The sequence below is a fragment of the Pseudopipra pipra genome, chromosome 5, assembly GCF_036250125.1.
Source record: "Pseudopipra pipra isolate bDixPip1 chromosome 5, bDixPip1.hap1, whole genome shotgun sequence".
NCBI classification, from domain to species: Eukaryota; Metazoa; Chordata; class Aves; order Passeriformes; family Pipridae; genus Pseudopipra; species Pseudopipra pipra.
In genome coordinates, this window is record NC_087553.1 from 1,555,582 (window position 1) to 1,572,624 (window position 17,043).

The window sequence follows — 17,043 nt, forward strand, 5'->3', positions numbered from 1 at the left end:
ATTTTTTGATGATTTTTTGATGATTTTTTGATGATTTTTTGATGATTTTTTGATGATTTTTTGATGATTTTTTGATGATTTTTTGATGATTTTTTGATGATTTTTTGATGATTTTTTGATGATTTTTTGATGATTTTTTGATGATTTTTTGATGATTTTTTGATGATTTTTTGATGATTTTTTGATGATTTTTTGATGATTTTTTGATGATTTTTTGATGATTTTTTGATGATTTTTTGATGATTTTTTGATGATTTTTTGATGATTTTTTGATGATTTTTTGATGATTTTTTGATGATTTTTTGATGATTTTTTGATGATTTTTTGATGATTTTTTGATGATTTTTTGATGATTTTTTGATGATTTTTTGATGATTTTTTGATGATTTTTTGATGATTTTTTGATGATTTTTTGATGATTTTTTGATGATTTTTTGATGATTTTTTGATGATTTTTTGATGATTTTTTGATGATTTTTTGATGATTTTTTGATGATTTTTTGATGATTTTTTGATGATTTTTTGATGATTTTTTGATGATTTTTTGATGATTTTTTGATGATTTTTTGATGATTTTTTTGATGATTTTTTTGATGATTTTTTTTAATATATTCACCTTGTATAACCTGAGAAGTTCAACAACAATAAGTAGAAGTAAGCCTGTTTTTACGTGTAATGAAAATATTTTGCAGGAAGACAGCAATGTTTTCATATTGCCAATGAATGGCTCGTGGGGTCAGGCAGGTTGGCCACACCTGATTTAAGTCCTAAGCAAAATAACATCCCAAAAGTCCTTGGAGTACCTTTGCTTCTGGAACTTAAAACACTGAAAAAAATGTCCTCAGTAATTAATTTGCACCATTTAAGTGCACGTGGAATTTTCATTAAAAACAACAATTCTTCTCGGTGGAAGAGAGACTTGAGTGGAAAATCTTTGTCCTAATCATGGTGTTTCATGGAGTGTTTAAAGAGAAATATTTTTATCTTTAATCTGTGAATGATATCTATATATGATTTGAAAAGTAGCTGATGCAAGAAGAAATGAGTGTCATTCCTCTCCCGGCATCAACTCTGACAGTTGGTTGTGGGAGGAAGATGCCTCTTCATTGTCTGTTTTCCTTTGCTTGTTACCTTCCTTTCATAAATAAGGAATGAAAAACAGCCTTCCTTTTTTTGATGTAGCTTATAAGACATTCCTGAGAGGGTGTGTTTTTCTCTCTTTTCATTTCCCTGCACTAATGGCAAGTCACACTCAAAACCTCCAGAGACAAACTAGGAGACAAGTACACAGACATATGTTAGATTTTCTTTTATTTAGGTGGAAAACGAGTCATAAATCCTTAACCATCCCTGCAGACTATTTGCAAGACAAAAATAAGTCTCTCTGCCAACATATCCTGCTTTCAAAAAAGGTTTTCTCCAATTTTTTTCAGAGCTACAGGTCTGTGCAGTAGAAGTGAGACTTCTGAGGCAGATGTTGCACTGAAATGCCTGTTCTCCAGCAAAAAAAAAATCCTCATGATTGGAAAGGCACAGCCTGTCTGTTGTTTATGTGCTCTAACACAACTGCCTTGGAGTTTTGTGGATCTGAACAGTTTTCAGGGATCTCTGTGTAATAAATCAGGGTCTGATTGGAAAGGTGGTTTCCTACAGAGGGGCTCTGACAATGCAGGAAACTCGGAATCGCCTTGAAATGGTGTCTCTGTGGTCTCCAAATGTGCAATGGCTCAGATGAGGGGATGGAGGGCACCCTCAGGCTCTCGGCAGGGTGGGAGTGTGGATCTGCTGAGGGCAGAAGGATCTCCAGAGGGGTCTCAATCCATGGGCTGAGGCCAATGGTCTGAGGTTCCCCAAGGCCAGGGCTGGGTCCTGCCCTCGTGTCACAATGATTCTCAGAATCTAGAACCTTCTGGCACGCCGTGGGCAGGGGTTCTGTGTTGTGTTGGTACCAGTTGCTCTTGGCAACCCTTTGGTTGCCCCTTGGGTCACCCCCAGAGCTGCAGGAGGAACGGGGTGAGCTGGGAAGGGTCATGGTTGGTGCTGCCTGGGGGGACGTCCCTGGCCAAGGTAAGGAGAGTGACCCTCTCACTGGCTTTTCTCTGGGTGCTGTCACCTTGTTCTCAGAGCAACAGAGGGGAAAAAGCCGCAGCCCACGGCTTGGCCAGGGGCACCCTGTGCTGGGTCAGGGACTGGCTGAGGGCCCAGAGAGTGGTGGGGATGGAGCTGCATCCAGCTGGGATCCATCACCAGTGGTGTCCTCAGGGATCAGTGCTGGGCCCAGTCCTGTTTAATATCTTTATTGATGATTTAGATGAGGGGATTGAGTCCACCATCAGCAAATTTGCAGATGACACCAAGTTATGGGGGAGTGTGGATCAGCTGGAAGGCAGGAGGGCTCTGCAGAGGGACCTGCCCAGGCTGGATCCATGGGCTGATTCCAAGGGGATGAGGTTCAACCAGGCCAAGGGCCGGGTCCTGCACTTTGGCCACAACAACCTCCAGCAGTGCTACAGGCTGGGGACAGAGTGGCTGGAGAGCAGCCAGGCAGGAAGGGAGCTGGGAGTGGGGATGGACAGGGAGCTGAACAGGAGCCAGAGTGTGCCCAGGGGGACAAGAGGGCCAATGGATCCTGGCCTGGCTCAGGAACAGGGTGGCCAACAGGTCCAAGGAAAGTGATTCCTACCCTGGACTCAGCACTGGTGAGGCCACCCCTGGAGTGCTGTGTCCAGTTCTGGGCCCTCAGCTCAGGAAGGACATGGAGGGGCTGGAGCAGGTCCAGAGGAGAGCAACGAGGCTGGTGAAGGGACTGGAGCACAAGTGCTGGGAGGAGAGGCTGAGGGAGCTGGGGGGGCTCAGCCTGGAGAGGAGGAGGCTCAGGGGAGACCTCCTCACTCTACAACTCCCTGACAGGAGGGGGGAGCCAGGGGGGGTTGGTCTCTTTTCCCAGGCAACCATCAGCAAGACAAGAGGGCTGGGTCTGCAGCTGTGCCAGGGGAGGGTCAGGCTGGATATCAGGAAGAAATTCTTTCCAGAGAGGGTGCTCAGCCATTGGAATGGGCTGCCCAGGGAAGGGGTGGATTCTTCGTCCCTGGAGGTTTTTAAGATGAGACTGGATGTGGCATCAGTGCCATGGGCTGGGAACCACAGTGGGGTTGGATCAAGGGTTGGACTCGATGATCTTGGAGGTCTCTTCCAACCCAGCTGATTCTGTGATTCTGTGAAAAGCTGCCCTTGGCAGGGCAGATGCCTAACGAGGGATGGACGGGTGGGGACAGGCAGACGGGTTTATTTGGTCAAAGGTTGGACTCGCCCTTGGAGGTCACTTCCAACCTAAATAATTGTGAGTCTGTTTAAATATACACACTCCTGCATCACTCAGTGCTTACAAAACATCATGTTTCAACTTCTGCCCTCCTGTGTAGCTTAAAGCAAAACACAATCTATCTGATGTGGAACCTGAGCACTCGTAGCTGAAACAGCCATTCTGTGGCTTGGTTTTCTGTCTCTGCTCTCAGGACTGCATACAAAAATGCTTTTAGCACAGAGAATCTGCCCCAAACAGCTCTCAGTGCTATAGCCTGGCTGCCTGACTTGTCCTGTTGTGTGTGGCAATGGCAGTGTGCATATCACAAAATGTCAGGTAATTTTATAGCCCTTGTCAGAACTGTACATGAAGTGAGAGCAGTGCAGAGGGTAGGTGTTCATTCTATTAAGTGAACAAAGCCACCTAAACGTTTTTTATTACACTTGAAAGTAGCTTAATTCACTTTCCCCCAGCTGATAAGAAAGTTTTGGTGTTTGATTCTCAGAAGGGGGAAAAAAAAAAAGGATTGGCAGCTGGGGAGGACAGGAGGGTTTGCTGAGCAGTGGGAATGCTGGTGTGATGAACAGGAGCATGAAGTCAATTAAATCCCCACCTGTAGTCTAAGTTATCCAGCCCCAAGTGAGCAGAGGAAAGACTCTCCTGAACCAGTACCATCATCCCAGATCAGAGTGACAGCAGGCAGAAAAGTGTCACCATGTCACACCCTTTATTTTATTTCTGGAGCAAAGACTCCACCTGAGAACCCTTCTGCCCAAGGGGCGAGTGCTGGTCCTACTGAGTTCTCCAAACTGTTTCTTTGGTTTGCTGCAGAGGGAATATTTCTCTGCTGAAGTGAAGTCACAGCCTAGTAAGTCACCTTGCCAAAGCAGAGCCATTATGTGCAAATAACAATTGATTATATGTACTAAAACGTTAATATTAGCAGCTAAAACTTTGTCACTTGGCAGGGTGCTGCATGTCCTCTCCTTCCACTGCAATTATTGCTCTTCTCTAGATGTGACTTCAGTGAATAGCAAGTGTTAGAGTCACTGACACCTCAAGTGTTCTTTGAAGAGACTAAAAGATGGAAAGGTTAAAAAAATATGCAATGTCTAACTAATGTCGATTATGAAAATTGGTTGTTTTTACATAACCCTTTCTGCTTAGGAGAAAAATGAAGGCAGTGCCCTCTTCCAGTTTAAACTTCCCAGTTTTAACTCAATATTTGTATCAGGTTTGGCCATGTTTTATTTCCTTTTATAGAGCAAAATATTTTATTTTGGGGTCAGTATAAGCAATTCTTATTTGCACTGCTTTAAATCAATGAATTTCACTTAAACTGAAAGAGGATTTCAGATATTTTACTTGAACTGAAAGGATTTCAGAGCAAAGGATGAGTTTTTTGACTGGTTTGTCTTATGTGGTATGAGCTGAGTTTGTGGTTTCCTCAATGGAGGAAAATCTGTTGTGTAAGCCCCAAATGCTAATTATTTTTAGTGAGTGATTCAGAGCAGCTTCAGTCATTCAGACCATCTGTTTATATTACTGATATCTGTTTGGGTTTTACAGTATTCTCCTTTATTTCTTTCCCCATTACTCAGTGTTTCCCAGTCAGACACCAGCTCTCTGTGCTCCCTCATTCTTTTATTATAATATGAAACTTTTCTTTCTGAAAAGCTAAGAAAAAATAGTTGCTCTTGTCATCTCTCTGTGGCAAACAGAGGAGTTATTTTTTTTTTTACCTTCACATATTATATTTTTTGCTTTCTTAGAACCATCAGCCATGAGGATCCGGTGGCTCACTGTGACCATCACCTCATGACACTAAATCTGTTATTTTTCAATATATTTTTCCCCAGGGTGGTGCCCCTTCTTTCCTCTAAGAGCCACATTTCAGTTGCAGCACTCCTTGAAAAAAAGAATGTTTCACAAAAAGAATTTCTCGGAAGATTCTGAGAATTGTTTTCTTTTGCCTTGAGTCCCCTCAGTGTTTTACTTCCTTTGTCTTTAATTAGTGTGGAAAAGAAGGTGGGGGAAAGAAAAAATGGACAAGGCAGACTGAAATAAACACCCAAAAATCTGGTTTCATTTAAGTTGGGCTTCTCATGACTCTTGTCCTAGCAAGAAAAGAACTAAGGGGGGGGGGAAATACGTGGAAAGGTGCTTCTGAAAGCTGATTTCTCTGAGTGCAGGAATTTGGGGGAGGAACAAACTATTCTAAACTCACCTCTAAACCTCTAAACTCTCTTTATTTTCGTTGCCAGGGGTTAATTTGCAGAGGGCCAGCTCCTTCAGGTGCTGGGTGGGAATCCTGGCTGCCGGGAGGGGTGGTGGCAGGGGCGTCTCCTTGTGCGCTGTGCCGACCAGGAATGGTGAAAAAATGTGGTTTCGTTATTTATGGAAGGCATCCAGAGATGGGGGAGGGAAAGCAGCCGGCAGTGTTCCCACCCCCAGCTCCCCCCTGGCGCTGCTGCAGGGGTGGAAAGCTGTTGCCCATCACTTTGCAAACAAGATCCATTGTTGCTGCTCCGCAGAGGGAGAAAATTATACTGACAAATGATAATGGTGTTGACTCCCTGGTAAGAAAGTGGAAGCTTTATTGCTCCACAATCAAACAAACAACTTCCTCTGCATCTAATGAATGGGTTCAGCTGCAAGTCAAACATAATTGCAGATAAACCCTGTTTAATATCAAAGCTTGAAGGCAATTAAGCTCCTTGAACTCCACCAGTTCTTTCTCTGTGACCTTTGGTGCACTGACTGCAAGAAGGAAAAATGACATGTAAAAACCCTCATAAGTGCTTCATTCTGAAGTGGGAAATCTGAATATTCATAACGAGAACATTATTTCTGGGATTTCTTTGGGACTGCAGCCTTATCTCACACCAAAGTTCTAATGTAAGGTGTGCATATTTTAATTTATTTGCTTGGGATAGGGGAAGCCATCAGGGAATTCAAGCTTACAAGGCAGGGAGAAGTTGGAAACTCTTTGTGTTTGGTTTTTTTTTTTTTTTTTTTTTTTTGTTTGTTTGTTTGTTTGTTTTTGGTTTTTTTTGTTTGTTTGGTTTTTTGTTTTGTTTGTTTTTTGTTTTTTGTTTTTTTTTTTGAAAGAGACCAAAATGCCCAGTGTATTCACATTGGATATAACAAAAACAGTTCAATGTCCCTGGGTCTTCTGCAGGATCACTGATTGCCTGACACGAGACCTAATGGCTTTCTGTCAGATATTCCCAACTTTGACCAGGTGTCTCACCTGAGAGCCACAACCTTCTGCTGCTGTGTCCAGCAAAAGATTTCTGTGCCACCAGCATTTTACAATTTAAACTGTTGGAAAGGGAATGCCCACAGTTTGTTTTTACACAGTGACCATGAGGATGTCACTGAAATGAAAGGAAATTCTGGTTTAAAAGCCTTTGAAGTGCCTCCAGACAAGCGCTGCTGGTGATCTCCTGATGCTACTGCCAGGAAACAGTCATTTCTAAAGGTGGAGATCTCGTCTCTTCAGCAATCCAGAAATAAACTCAGGCTGGTTCACGCAGCTTTGCTGAACACCCTTCAGATTTTGGGTTGGTATAAATCAGAGAGGCACCTGATGAGCTATTTTTAAACTGCTCTTCTCAAACAGAATAACTTCTAGGTCCCAGTTCAGCAAGAATAAAAAGATCTGTGTGCCTCTACCTTTCCCCTGAGGCTAAAGAATGAACTTATTCCTGAAGATGTAGCTCAGGTAGTTGTTCAAAAGTTGATTATTTGTTCGGGGACAAAAGTCTGATCTGTTCCCTTGATGAGTTCCACTGTCCTTGGGGTAGAAAGTTACATTTAATTTTTCTCAGCCGGTTCACTGTGACTTTTTTCTGAAAGCAGCTTCAAATAAGAAGGTGGAATAAAAGATACAAAGGTGACAGTTGTTTCTTCACTTCCTCCAGCTGAAAAGGGAGTGTAAGTCATATCTCCTTTGTGCTGGCCAACAAAGTGGGCTCCAGGGTAACGCTGTGTCAGCGTGGAAGGGGGAACAAAGGACTAGAGAGATGAAGATCAGCACCCATTAACACCAAATTAATTTGTTTTTTAAAAGGAACTGTCGCCGTGTTTTGAACAAAAGTGTCAGTGAGACCAGGGAAAGAGCGTGATGTACACAGATACCTTATCTGGCACTGTATTGCCGAAGGGAATTACATTTCATAGTCCTGTTCCTGGACAGAGAGAAGTCCCAGTCTGGTTTAGCTCACTTAGAGATACAAGGCTTAAGTCACAGAGGTTCGTTGAGTCACCCAAGTATTTTGAGGATAGAAAACAATCATCAATCTGAAACTAAAGCTGCAGTTGTCAAAAATCTTTTCTCATATCTGTGCTTCCTTAATGACTCTAAAGGAAGGCTGAACTTCCTTGGAAATTTTGGCGTGTCTGTGCAGTAGCTGGCAGAAAGGAATAAGGCAATGAACAGTGGAAGTTTAATACAGAGAGAGTTAAGATATTATGCAAAAGCCTCACTTATTAATTTGTAACAGCTACAGTCATGTAGTTCTTGGATAAGGATGGGCAAAGGCAATGGATGCCAATCCTAAATACGTGAGGGGATGGTGGGAGGAAAGAGGGATAACCCAGTTCTGGGGGAGGCTGAAGTTTTCCATAAATAGTAATTAATAAAAAGTGCCTTTTATATTTCTAATACACCATATTGTGACTTGGGGGCCTTTATATCCAGAGTGTGGCTTGAACAATAATTAAAGAGGTGCTGCTCTCCTGCTGCAGTGGAAGAGCATGAAAATGTGATGGGCTGGAAAGAATCTGGTTTTTTAAAGGTGTAAATGAGAGAGAACCCCTCATTTTTGCTTTTCCTTTGCCACTGCAGCTGGTCAGGTTGATTTATTTTCTCCTAGTGAAAATTTGAAGTGTGTGTTTCAAGCTTTCTCACTTTTTGGTTTAATCAACTAGAAAGTTATATTTTCAGTGCTGCATCCATGCCCCTTGTATTACTCAGGAAACCTGTGCTTAACTCAGCCACTGGCAAACCTCAGTTCCTCGCTTTGGATGAACATTTAAACAGCAACTAAAATAACACAATTTCCAGAAAAATTTTGGGAGATCCTCCCTTCCTGTAGCATGCCATGGTGAGCAAAGCTTTCTATCTACACCCAAAAAATACTCACTTTGTCAGTCTGAATGGAGGAAATTCCCCCTTGCACATGTGTTTGAAGGCCTCTTGCCTCCTTGTACCTGCTGCCTCTGCCAAGGGGCATCCTGGGGAATATTTCCCCAGAGGCTACTTAGAGAAAATATTAAAGCTCCAACAGTGTAGCTTGTGGAAGATTTGGATCTATTATTTTACTGCTTTTCTCATCCATGACTGTAATGGCTGGTTTTGCATCAATATGTTTTCAGTGTAAATGAACAATTGTATTTCATGCCTCGGGCAGATTATTTTCTCATTACCACATTAAATACTAAAGGCTGTTTTTCTGCCTCAGATCCACAATGTCTGTCAGCATCTGCCTACAAACCTTTGCTGTGGAAGTCAGTGGTGCCAGACTGAAGTACCATTGAGCTAGAAGTTAGAACCTGGCTCCAATATTCCTTGTAGCACTTGGAAAATTGAAGAAGCTCTTGTGTTTAATAGCATATATGATGTTTATGAGAAAAGTCTATAGTTTTCCTACCCCAAGATCACTAAGAGTAGATAAATAACAGTATAAGCAATGATTAAGGCTCATACCTTTATTCACTTCACCTTTGTTGATATTAGTGAAAGTTTGCACCTTTGTCTCAACCAAGCTTTTGGTTCAAGTGGAATTAACTGTGAGATGAGTGGACTCAGTTTTCCAGGAGCTGTGGTCTCGTTGTGCAGTTCATTTAATCCAATGTGCTTCTTTAATCATGTCCTGCATGAAGGGATACAGAAAAGTGTGTGTGCCTGAAAATACTGTTCTAAACCCTGTGGCAGTTATCTAATGATTCCAGGGTGGAGGGTTTGATATCTGAATATCTGAACAGGGAACAGAAGAGTTCTGATTTTGGTCACGAGAGGAACTGAGCTGTCTGTGTGCTGGTTCAAAATGACTTTTCACTTTCTTCCTGGTGTGCTCTGTTCTTTAGATTTTTATGTACTAATTAGCTGGGTAACCAGAAAGAAAAAACACCTCCTAACTGACTGATTTTTCAAAACAGTCCTCCAGTGTACATGTAGTGGAAATGCAAGGAAACAATGTGCTTTCTATTCTGCCATTTCTACCTGCTCTTTCCCTGTTCTCATGTCTTTGCCAATGTATTGTCAGTCCTTCCTCTGTTGTGTGTCTGCTCCTCAAAAGCCTGAATTTCGAAGGCTGTCAAGTTTTCTTACAGTCTCATGTTTGCCCAGCTTGTGATTGGAATGAATGAGAGTCTGCAAAATGAGAGAGAAATGCAGAGAAACTCGGTGTCTGATACTTGTGGGGAGAATGAAATGAGTTCAGTTGATTTCTGGAACAGCAGATGCCAACCATTTGTGTGACCATCAATCCCCCAATAGGGATCATTAACAAAAGCTTCTCTAGGCTTTGCATATTGATAGTGTGAGATAATGGCTCTGTGGCCATATGAGTCATTATTTCACAGATCCTAATGTGATGAGATTTCTCCTCTTAGATTTCTCCTCTTAGATTTCTCCTCTTAGATTTCTCCTCTTAGATTTCTCCTCTTAGATTTCTCCTCTTAGATTTCTCCTCTTAGATTTCTCCTCTTAGATTTCTCCTCTTAGATTTCTCCTCTTAGATTTCTCCTCTTAGATTTCTCCTCTTAGATTTCTCCTCTTAGATTTCTCCTCTTAGATTTCTCCTCTTAGATTTCTCCTCTTAGATTTCTCCTCTTAGATTTCTCCTCTTAGATTTCTTCCTGCAATAAAAAGGCTGTTGGTTAAGAATTGAATCAGTTCCCCATGTTTCTCAGCTCCATTTTAGTGGAACTGAAATGCTTCTCACCTTTTGCTTCTTGTCAGGATTTGAATTCCTGAGCTCTTTGGGCCTCCAAAGGGGAAAGAGGGGCCCCCTGGGGGTCTGAGAAAGAGCATTTGCCCAAGGGGCAAATGGAAAGTTTCAGGAAAAGGAAATCAAAAACTAGCACCACTTGTAGGCTAAGTAAATAAACTGTGGCTAATTTCACACAACCCCTTCCCTACCTAAAATAAATGGACTCAGGGAAGAATAACTTTAGGAAGACCAATGTGATTAGTGACCTCAGTTCTGTGGCTTTTGAAGGGAGTTAAGGAAGTCCATCAAGTCCATCCTTTGGAATTCTGAATTAGCTGGTTATCCACTACTGAACTCTAGTGAAGACTGAAAAACCAATTAGGAGACCTGTGATTAAAAACAAAACAAATAAAAAACCCCAACAAACCGGCAGGGAGGCCTATGTTTTCTGGTTAGGGTCAAAGATCAGTTTGTCTGAAAATCTCAGAAAAGTTTCTTGATCAAACAGATTACTTTTGATCTTGTGTGATCAGGAGAGAGAGCAAAGATGGGTCTTCTGGGGCATTTTTTGGACCCATCTTGTTTCCCCTAAATATTCCCCACAGTGAACTATTTGTTAAAGTGTCCCCAGAAACGTCAAACGTTTAAGTTGAGAAAAAGAAGCAAGAGTGGAGCTTTAATGAATGCAAATATTCCTCCTATAATCGAGATTTTTAAGAGCAGCAGTATTCATTCAGCCAGGAGCATTGCTAAGAGAATTAGTATCCAGTGACAACAACCAAGAAACCTGGCATTTGAAATACTAGGCAGATGTAATGAACTCACTGGAGAACAATCTCCATAGATAAATAGCCATAAAATGAATGGTTCTGGCTAGTAAATAAATACAAGGATGTGATGTTCCTCATGAACAGATAAAGGCTTAAACTGTTTAAAAATGACTCACTGTAGGCTGCCATCCTAGTTCTCTGTAGAAAGAAATGTTCTCCTGAAGTGTGCAGCCCATACTGATGTGGTTTGGATAAAGCAGATGGAAAGGAATATTACTAGAAACACAGGAAACCTTCCTGAACCTTGCCTGTCCCTCTGTGCCAGTCCTGCAGCTGCAGAAGTTGGTAATGCTTTTTTTTGCCCCTCCCAAACCCTGCCAGTCAGTCGTGCAGTTTGATTGATCCTACTCCTTTCATGTGGTACAAGCAAGGGGAGTTGGATGCAAGGAAAACACCTCCTTGCAACGTGCCAGGGATATTCCCCCACCCCTCTGCATGCCAGAAAATGGGATGTCCACGTTTACAGCCTTCCCTGCAATTCCATTTTCACCTTCTAACAGGGAGATGACCCCCCTTTGAATAGAGATCTCTGCTAGGGAGTAGTAACATCACTGTTTGTAATTTCCCATATAATTTCCAGGGAGCTGCTTGGAGACAAGGGGGAGAAGTGTGTGTGTTTGAAGTAGCTCTGCCCCACTCTCCAGGTTTCTAATGTGCCTTGTTCCCAACCTAAAAGCCTTTTGAGGTGACCTGCTGAGATACAGAACAGTCTCTCTCTCCTGCTTTGCAAGCATAAGGTGAGGCATCTCAGGGCCTGTAAAACTTGGGATACTGGGAAGACCTCAGAACAACTGCTGGAAACCCTGCCAGTGGGATGCTTGCTTTGGTGTTGTGGCAGGGTGGGGATGTGCATTGAAAAGTTGCTGTCAGGAGGATGGTGCCCCTGGAATCAGCTCCTTGTCTGTCTGTAGCCCGAGGAGGAGTTTGGATGGCTCTGTTCCAGTGAGGAATTGCTCCTGCACTGAGGTTATTTATGGCACTGTGGTGGTGAGAGCCTCATTGTGCCCTATTAGATACAGCTGACTTGACAAATAAATACAGATAAGGACTGGAGAGACTCATATACTGTCCAACTGTTTGGAGGAATTTAGTACTGAATGGACCTTCTGGTATCCTGAGTCCAGTTTACTGGCTGTCACAGGCATGACATGTATTAATACATTATCTGCTACAAAAATACATCTTAAACTGTGCTGGGCTAAAGATCTTTCTCAGCACCTGCCAGGACAGTGTTTCAGAGAAATACTTTTCCTCTGTTACACACCTCTCCTAGTTTCTTATCTACATTTATTTATATTTTGATTCTGTGCCAGCCTTATCCTGTAACTTTAATTATTTTCTCTGCGCACAACCCTTGTATGAATGAGGGTTATGGATAATGAACTGAAGGCAGGGGTGACTATTCCTTGGCTTTTTGTCTGTCTGGGGTGCTAAACAATGTGCTCTGCTGTGGTGGGGCTGCCCAGCTCCTGACAATCTTAAGTGCATTTGTGCCTTTTCCTGTTGGTGTTAATCTTTCCTCACTCCAGATGATCAGAGGATTCAACACGAGTTTGGGTGCTTTCTGTAGTGGTGCCTTGTACAAGACTTCCCTGAAAATGGCTTGTCCTGGGGTGCTTTTTCAAGGTATTTAGGAGCTGAAAAGGCACTAAATTTCAGCACACCTGCACTGTGTTGCTTCTTGTTCTGACCTCTGTGGCCAAAGGTAAGATTGGCAATGGGTGCCACAGGTATTCCATGATTGTGAGGTGTGCTGTGCTGCCCAAGGATTTATGCAGCATTTCCCTTTCCTCCTCCTTCCATCTTCCCTCCAGGACTCCTTGGTGGTTTGTGTCTCCCTTCTTTCATTTCCCCTGTGTTGCCCTTTGTGGGTTGTCCACACTGGAGCAGCTTCCAGAGCTGAGGTCAGCAATGGAAGCTTTGTTCATGGATCTCATCCTGCCACCACTTTTTCAGGGAGAAGAAATGTCATATTTACCTTCGCCCCCCAAAGTTTTAATAGAACGAAACTTTCAGCAGTATCTTTACGTTCCACTGTTTTTCTCATGGGCTGGCACCTGAGTGAGTTCACAGATGAAAAATGAAGAATAAAAAAAGATACAGTGTGCCAGCTGTGGCCTTGCAATGTAGAAGTGAAGCAGGAGGAAATAATTTCTTGTTATCCCTTCCTCCAAGGAAGAAAAGGTAGTGAGCAGGATGTCTTTGCAGGCATTTAGGAATGTGAAAGGCAGGCATTTCACCTTGGGCCTTAAGCACATCTGGGCGTTCAAGAGAGGGGGGAAAAGAGCAGGAACACATGTCACTGCTGGGAAAATGCTGGAGTGTTGAGCTCAAGGTGCTTCCCAGTGATGCAAGAGAACCAGAAGAGGATGTAGGACGTGTTATTGCAGCATAAGGTGAAAGTCAGTGTGACCTTGGGACCTGTGCAGGTTCTGCCTGGACCCCAGTAAGAGACCCCGTGTTGCTCAAGCCCCCCACCCTCTGCAGACACTTGTGGGACACACAGGCTGGCTGGGAGCTGGAATTAAGAGTGTTCCTCAGGAGTCAGTCAACCACGGAAAAGCTGGCCAGAGGAGAAACAGCTCTGTAGCTCCTGGCCCCCACCACTCCCAAAAGGCAGCCAGGAAGGGCAGAGATCCTACATTAATCTGAGTGTACTTTGAAATCGCAGGCAGACCTTGGGAATTCTTTGATTAATTCTAATTTGCATTTTAATTTTATTTATTGCCCTTTCTGTGACACTGCTCAGTTCCTTGGCTGTTTGATGAGGATAAGCAGCCAGCTCAGCTCACTACACATACCTCCTCCCCAAATGTAACTTTTGTGTTTAACAAAGTTTTGCTTGGAATTTTCTGTTCTCCTCATTGTGCCTGTGTTTAGCAGATATTGTTAGTTGTAATGAAATAAATTACCAGTACCATGCCCAAAGGTTTTGTTACAGTATCAGAAAACTGTAGGCAGTCTATGTAAGTTAGGTGGCACTCCAAGAACATGAAGTACCAGTCACTGAGGCTTCCAGTGAGACTTTACGTGGTAAGGAAATCAGCCTGCACCACTGCCATCCACAAAATTATTCAGGCACAAAAATCCTTATAAAGATTAGTGGCTCCTTCATCATAGGATGCTGCACTTCAAAACCCCACGTAACACTGCAACCAATTTAAACCACTCTTAACACACTAGTACAACATGTTCCACAGGAAAGCAGAACTTAGAAAGAATTCCATCTGAGAGAAATGACCCATCAAATCCCCACAGTTGTCCAGGATGTGAGCTCAGGGCACACTTTGAATTTTCATTTTCAGTGCTGGACCTGGGTTTGCATGGCTGGTGGAGGGGCCATTGAGAAGGATGCTTTTCTCACTTGTACAAAGTCCCAAGGACGTCCATAGGAGTTCAGGATTCAGCTCATCTGTCTCTGTTTAGTATTTTTTCTCTGGTTTCATATACATCACCTAGGGCATGGCAGCACTTCTCCACAGATGTGATGTTTGAAACATTACATTAGCTCTGAAATTACACAGCTCTACTTATCTCCAGAATAAATGCTTAGAAAGAAATCTGGATCTTACACTGTATTGTTACTGGCCAGCAATAAGCAGGTTGAACCTCTGTCTTGTTTTGGGTGATAAATAACCAGATTATTTTAGTCAGCTATTGAAGAGATTAAAGCAAATCACAGCAATCAGTAAATCAAGGGTTCCAGTCTTTTGCTGCATTTCTTTTTCATGTAAGGAAGCTTTGTTTTCTCTTCCCAGAAGCATCTTCTTTGCCTTCAGAAGGTCTTGTCTCCCAGGGGTAGATTTTGGCTCTACCAAGCAGCACTCTGTAGCATTCCAATTTTTTTCTTCCCTCTTAAACATCTGAGTATCTTATCTGATCTTTTGTTTACTAAAATCTTTGACATATTTCTGACTCAACAAGCTTGGAACATGGAGACTTTTTCTGGCAAGTTCCCTTGATGATAACCTCAGCTAGATATTTTTAATTATCCATGGTTTGTAAAATGTGGAATATGCATTTGACAAACTGCCCCTTTTTTTTTTTTTCCTCTTTTAACTTGTAGGTGAGATCAGAAAGCAAAGGATATATGTATTGACTAAGAATTTACAAATGCTAATTATTAGTTTAAGCATTCCCATAGTACACTTGTACATTCATGCAATTTCTCTCTGCAAGGAATTATCTTTAATTTTTTTCTCTTATACCTTTATACCTTTGTGACTTCTGTCTTCTATCTACAAGTTCTGTTTTCACATAAGTAAATTCCTAATTTTATTTGAACCTTACTGAAGAATTGCCATCCTTAACCTCCCAGTGATTTCCATATGGATTTGAGCTTTGCCATGCGTTTGTTGCAGAATAAGAATAATATGCATTTAGGAACTTTTAGTGGACTTCAGTATATTATTTAATACCAAAGATATTTTAGAGTTCAAAAGGCAGCAACACTGTGTGGTTGAACAAGGTGGGTTCTGTGTGCAGGCTGTTAACTTAAAATACTTTGTTTTTCATCCTGCTCTCTCCAGGGCTGTATCAGCAACTTTTATTCTGCTTTTAAGCATCCTTCCTTATTCTTGCACTGTTGCCTGTGAAGGCAAATGTCACCTGGTGACAATTGTGTTTCTGGCAGCAAACCAGCCTCTCAAGTTGTGTAGTTTTTTTTCTGTTGCAGAGATTCCACTCCATCACATGTAGCTGTTAAAGTGCTAATTACTCTGCTCTTAAACTGACCTCATCTTGTTCAGGAGCTCAGCTTGCTGCTTTCTGAAGTACAAATGAGTAATTTTATCTAACGTGAGCATGGCTTTAACTCTTTCTCTTGGTTTATTTTTTTTTCCTTGACTATCCAGTGATGTTTTGTACTGGTTTTCTGTGTGTTATGAATTTTACAGACTGAAGCTCTAAGCAGTTGGCTTTGGTCATTACTAGAGATGTTGTACTAAGTTAAAACTAATATACAATTTCACATGATTTCTGGGCTCGGTTTAATCTCACTGAATCGGTCTAGTATATTTTACATCAATATAGTAATGTTGGCAAACAATAATATTGTCTGTTCTATCTGTTTAGGTTGACTGGAAGCATATTTATTACACATTTTGTGGCAAAAAGGCATCGTGTGTTACCTGCTTGTGCTAGATATTTAAATTGCTATCAACTTCTTAAACTATTTTATCTGTAAATGAATGAAGGACTCTAGGGTTTCTGTAAAATCAAAACCTTAAAAGAATTTGGACTGGGCATGATATATCTCCTTTTCTTCCTTTAAGTTTCAAATCCTGGTCTCTCCAGCCATTTCCTGCCTACCTGTGTCCCTTCAAATTTAAATTCCTCGTGCTGCTTTAAATCTGTCTCCTGTTTTCTCCAGCTGCACTGTAAGATATCTTGTGTGCTCAGAATATACCCACACACCTCAGGTGCAGATCCTTCCTTTCCTCTGCTCTGCAGGACCCCAGGGGCAGAGCTGTCTCTCCTGTGCCCACATGGCACTGAAAACATCACGAGAGCTCAAAGAATAAACCAACCCACGTGCTGAGACCCTCCTTGTTAATGCTAAATAAAGGTTCCATAGGGAAACATTCAGGATTCCAGGAAATTTGTGACTGAATTAATAATGTCACTTATGTCCTCTGTGGAACAGTGAAGTCAAAATCACTTTAGCAAGTGCTTCATCTGAGATGTTTTTTTTTCCAGATCTAGTCTTCAAGAAATACAAGTCTAATAGACTTTTGCCCCATAACATCCTCATATGACAAATGTTTAGGCTGCAAGCTACCAAAGAAAGCAAACACACAGTGTCTCAGTAGTGTAAATATGTACAACAAACAGCAAATGTTGGGATGGACAGTCCTGAAACAAATCCAATCCCAGCAGTGACTCCTGCCTCGCTGTCACAGGCTCTCCCAGTGGGAGAGAAGGTGGTTTTATTTATCTTTTATATACCTATAAAGAGCCCTTGGTAAGT

General features: G+C 42.0%; 1 protein-coding gene across 1 annotated transcript in view; it reads left to right on the forward strand.

The window, feature by feature from the left end:
* The first annotated feature begins 1,973 nt into the window (after nt 1-1,973).
* SHISAL1 (shisa like 1) overlaps nt 1,974-17,043 on the forward strand; it is a 237,231-nt gene continuing 222,161 nt past the window's right edge. Inside the window, exon 1 of the mRNA XM_064654074.1 lies at nt 1,974-2,067. The gene's annotated coding sequence lies outside the window, so the exon portion shown is untranslated. The remainder of the gene's footprint in view (nt 2,068-17,043) is intronic.